The 5,551-nt window shown below is 40.2% G+C and overlaps 1 long non-coding RNA gene across 1 annotated transcript; it reads left to right on the top strand.

Moving 5' to 3' along the window:
• The first annotated feature begins 43 nt into the window (after positions 1–43).
• Positions 44–2,518, top strand: LOC104493717. The gene is made up of 3 exons (XR_727795.1): positions 44–404; positions 1,165–1,232; positions 1,942–2,518. It is a non-coding gene; the product is annotated as an uncharacterized LOC104493717 (long non-coding RNA).
• The last annotated feature ends 3,033 nt before the right edge of the window (positions 2,519–5,551 follow it).

Genomic DNA, 5,551 nt, shown 5'->3' with positions numbered 1-5,551 from the left:
GCCCCCGACGCCGGCCAGCAAGCCCAAGCTCTGGTCGCTGGCTGAAATTGCCACCTCGGACCTCAAGAGCCAGACCCTGGGCCAAGGCTGCCAGCCTGCTCCGCTCTCCGCGGCCACCCCCGCCTCCGCCCCGCACAGCGCTGCCTACTCACCCTCCTCCCTCCTGGGGAGGCATATTTATTACACCTCACCTTTTTATAGCAATTATACAAACTATGGGAACTTTAATGCTCTCCAGAGCCAGGGAATCCTGAGATACAACTCTGCAGCAGTGGCTTCAAACGAGGGACTAAGTCAGACTGTCCTAAATGCCAGCTCTGTTCACAAGCAGAGCAGTGACTCTTTGAAAACGATCTCTAACCAGCTAGAACATTACAGGCACTCTAGTTATGACTCTAAGAAAGGTAGGTGACTTGGTTTTGCCGCTTTCTTCCCCTTTCTCCGTAGCCTTCCTTCCCTTACCCGTGCAAGTCCTTAATACACTGTAAATATTGAAAACTTCTCTGGAGAAAACAGTGAGCGCATGTCACCACTGCCAGCGCCGAATGAAGATGGGCAATAGTATAATCTGGGAACTGAAAACGGCATGTCGCCGTCGTATCCATACCTGCCTCTAGGATCCGAGAGAGGAAATGTAAAAGACGGCTTTTAGATCAGTCTCACAGGCTGTAGACGCATCTTGAAAAATTCATTTTTAAAAGGAAAACTACATACAAAGATATCCAAAGAGCACTGGTGTCATTGCCTGGTTTTGGCTTTGGGGTTTTGGTTTGGGTTTGGGGTTTTTTTTTTTGGGGGGGGTGTGTTTTGGTTTTTTTTGTGGGTTTGGGTTTTTTTTTTTATAAACTGGTTTTGCTCTCTTTGTTTCCAGTATTCTCACGGGTTGTGCAGTTTTGGATTTAGATGATTGCTGACCTTGGACATGAAATTACATAGAGGGTGACATTTTTAACTGTTTTGGTTGTCCGAAAAAGTTTTGCACTAATGTAATTGTCAGCTTCTTCTAACAAAATACTCAAGATGTGGGCAGTTACAACATACTGGCCAGCCTTCTAAGAGACCCAGATATGAATTCTGCTCCAGTGAGGACTGGGAACTACAGACACTGTATAATCTAGTTAGCTAGCTGTGTCCTGTGACTAACTGACGGTTATATTTTGACAGATCCCACTGAAGTCTGCACAGTAGGAGTACAACCGTACCTATAGAAGTGCAATCACACAGCAATGCAAGTAAGTAAGAACATTTTCTATTACACTGATCATTTGGCATCAGGTCTAAGGCACTCTGCACAGCTCTAGACTTGCTTACCGTTAATTTCTTGCTTCATTACTTACGAGTCTGATTACGAAGTAGACACTGTTTACTGCTGTTTTTCTAAACCTCTCATTATGAGTTTTCTTTCTCGGGTTTGTCTTAATTTGACAGTTAGGTTAGGCAGTTCCCCCATCTTGCATACTCTTTGCTTGTGTAAGGCAAAGCCATAAGGACTATTTAAATGTCATGGAAACAGTGCTTTAGGAAAAGAAAAATATCTTTGAAGGTATTGTTGTTTAAAACTAAAGTGCTTGTGCTCACGTGGCAGTGCTAAAATTGTACATTTTGAGTTAGGCTTCACACAGTGACAGTGTATTTAAAATAAAAAGGGACGATTATTAGAGACAGGCAGGCATCTTAAGCAGGGTATGTTATCTGTGAATTGCCTCTTGCCTAGCCAGCAATGTCATTCCTAACACCTCCACTATTTAGAAAGAAATAAGCAACAACTTAAAAAATCCCCTTACCAATGTTTTTTCATCTTATTCTTTTGTTAGAAGAAATTAGACGAGTAAAAAATTTAAATTTTTGCCTTCTTTCCCCCCCTCCCCCCACTCCCGTTTAATGGTGTTAGAGTGTAATTGAAGGATTCTTGGATGATCTGGTTTTTTCCTTGGTCCACAGGTAGGTGTCACAATTGCTTTGAAAAAAGTCAGCAAGCCATCATCTCTCCCCGAGCTAATATATATAACAAATCTCTAAATCCGGATCACATCTTGTGCCACTGTATAAAAGAAGACCACAGAGCACTATTAAATCTTCAGACTCTAATTATTAAACCAGAATTTTGTTGGACATATGTGAGTTTGCTGGTATAGTATAGTTTCCCCAATGTATGTGTGACTTTTGAAAACAGATCTGTTTTTCTCAGGATATCTTGAATTGATCACTTCATTGCCACGGTATATATTCAATAGGTGTGATAGGATTTATTGTAAAATTTATTTGTAAAAGATGTACACAGTAGAGATAATAAAGACGTGATTGAAGAACTTGAGTCCTTACAAAGTGGAAACAAATTTGATATTTATTTTTGTAATGATATAAAGCTTCTAGTAATTTATGCAAGTTGTATTGCAATGGATTCTGAACTTTTTGTAAATAAATTTTGCCTGGTTTTTATTTGAAACGTTGATGGTTATACAATCTTTGGTTGTTTAATGAGAATTCTTTACTAATTTATATCTTTAATTGTAAATAAAAACAGACTAGTCTGAAACAATATGGTGTTTTTCCTTCATATCCCCCATAATAATAATCTATTATTTAGAAAATGACGAAAGCTGTAATTTCACTAATAGAGCTTAGACCATAGAATGACTAAGCAATTTAAATATGTTGCAAAGATATGCTTTGCATGAATTAATTCCTTCCGGGCTGTTCCGTTATACTTAAGCTTTAAATGCGCACGTGTGCAAATACGTATTTGTATATATACATGCATATGAGTAGAGAGAGTGATGTGAATACATGCATGTTTTTTATAAACTGTGTATGTTGGGTGTGAAGTAGCTCTTTATTTGAGTTAACATTTTTTAAATCCACCATGTGGGGGGAAGGGGGTTAAGAAGAATTATAATCAGCTACGGCTGATTTCTAATTTCTTTGTTTCTGCTTCTGGCTAAAACATGCAAAGGCAAAAAAAAAAAAAGGATAAAAAAGGCCAATTCCTGATTTTTATTATTTTCCCCTTTTTTCTTTATATCTGTAAACTGTATCTTTACAGTCGCATTGGAACACCACTTTGATTGGGCTCATAAACTCAGCTAACTAATCATTTTAATTTTTAGTAAAATAATGGGAATCCTCATATAATTTCAGAAAAGAAAAGAACAATCATTTATTTTCTCCGAAAGATAAATTGAGTGAATATAACTTACGGTTATAAAACAAGAATAATAGCTTCTTAGATTGCCCTTTAATCAATCATACACTTATTTTTCAAGAGGCTCATCTATTTTATTCCGTGATTAATAATGTTCCGGCATGAGAGCATTATTAGATCCCAGCAGGGGAGATCCTGAATGCTTTTAGCTGCTTTGGAATGGTCAGTTGGGGTTCATTATGGTCTGATATTGAACAATTTATAAAATCTTGTCTAAACATCTGCCAGCTCAGATAGGCCGATGTGTCTGAAGATGGGAAATTGCTGGACCAGTTGATATTGACAAACGGATCTCTCTCCAGTGGCTTTTTGTTCAGTGAAAATTAGTGGCCTCTTGCTCAGGTCTTGTTAGAAAGGGCATTTGAAAGTGATCTTAGATACTTTAGGCATCAGCCTTGGGAATGTTAACTGGATAAAGAGCCATGCTAGTCTGGTATCAGGAAGTATCTTATGATTATATTAAATAGGGGTAAAGGAAGCTGTTTTTCTTAAATACCTATACATAATTCCCATGATCCATCTTTCTCTGCACATACACCTCCCTTCATAGATGTCTACATGATTGAGGAAATGCATGTGTTTTTCAGCTGATAGGGCAGAAACGAATACTGTAATTCTAGAAATCTCTGGGATCCATCTAGCTAAATACAAACTACTGAAGATCTTTGCAGCTGAAAGCCTACTCATCCTCATGTATTGTTTGTAGAATGATGCTTCTTTGCTCCTGTAACATCCTGTTTTTCACTGAGGTAAAATATGATTGTTTCTGTGTGCGTTGTGTAGTACAATTAGACAAACAGCTAAGCTTTTCCCCTCCTGTTTAGCATATGATGTAGATGCAAATACTTCCTATAATCATCCCTGACTCTCTTACTGTACACTTTAGGAAGATTTTATGGAGGAAATTTTTATGTCAGGGGAGGTGCCTGAACTTTCTTTTCCCCACTCTTGCTCCTGCTCAATCCTCCCCCACTGCACACATTTTATGTTCCGGGTCTCTGTTGGACACAACATGTACGTTTCAATTGGTAAAAACCAAAAGCTGTGGCAGAGATTAAAAAAAGGCTAACGACATTCCTTTGATGTTTATACGCCCAAAGACTTATAAAAGATTTCCATAATTTACCCACCCTTGCTAGTATGTAGACCTGGATTTCTTTCTGGAAAGAAAAGTAGAAAGACTTGGAAAACTCGCTTTTGAGTATTCACTATGTATGTAAAACCCAATGGACTTCTCTCATCCTCTGAGAAATTCATGAACAGTTCCTGGATGCAGATGGGTGACACCCAAATGATTTGCCAAATAAGTTTATTTTTTTAAACAAGAAATTAATGGGCAAGAACCGAATATTCAATGTCATTTGAGATTTAATAATCAAAATTGAAAGCAGGAGGAAAGTGTAGCCTTCCTAGATTGTTGGCACAAACAATGCGGTTGTTTCAGTATAGCAAGGAAGAGGGATGAACGATAAAATACATCACTTTGTGTACGGTTTATTTCATAACGATGCTGATCAGCCCGCTGGGCTTAAAATCTCACACACCTTTCTGTATTTATTCCCTCTCCCTCCATTCCCTCTCCTCGTTTCTGTGCTCGTTTCGGAGTGGGAAAGAAGAACCCCCCTTCCCTCTTCGGGGCCAGAGGTTTCATTAGAACTGATTTATTGAAATTCAGGCTTTAATCTCAGGTGGTATCCCGGAGGAATTGGCACTGTCGTCAAATAGGAAGAGGGTCGCTTTCCAGTTTGCACTTCCTGGGATGCTTTTTTTCCTCGCTCCCTGCAAATGTCAACATTTGTTCTCAATAAGAGAGTTATTGTTTCAGGAAAGCTGCTCACCAACTGCCTTTGAGGGCGGAAAAAAGCGTCGCCCACCTTTGTTTGGCTGGAGACTGGGGGAAGGGATAGGGACGGAGGTAACATGCAGCCCAGGCCAGCAGCGGACAGACAGACAGACGTGGGAATTGCTGCTGTACACCGGCTTGCGGAGGGAGGGGAACGGGCCCGGCTAAGGGGAAGGTGAATATAAAGTGCAATGGGTGCCTGCATTTCTCCCCGATCTATTTGCACCTTATCCACCAACGTGCTTAGTAGCCCCCGTAAAAGAGAGGGAAAAAGTGCAGGGGAAAAAAAAAAGTAACAAACCCAACAACAACAACAACAAAGAGGACTGCCTTCCCAAACGTCCACAAGCGAAGGAGCTCTCCAGGTTTTGGGGGTAAAGGGTGATTTTCAGGTGAACACACAAATTGCAAGGTGCACCGTCGGATTTAGCCCTACCTGTCGGCACCCACCTCCCCAACGGGCCATCAGTTAGCTCTCGAGAGGCGGTGCCGGTAGCCCCACAGAG

The sequence above is a fragment of the Buceros rhinoceros genome, unplaced genomic scaffold (genome assembly GCF_000710305.1).
Source record: "Buceros rhinoceros silvestris isolate BGI_N320 unplaced genomic scaffold, ASM71030v1 scaffold12325, whole genome shotgun sequence".
Lineage (NCBI taxonomy): Eukaryota > Metazoa > Chordata > Aves > Bucerotiformes > Bucerotidae > Buceros > Buceros rhinoceros.
This window is presented reverse-complemented; position numbering and strand designations above follow the sequence as displayed.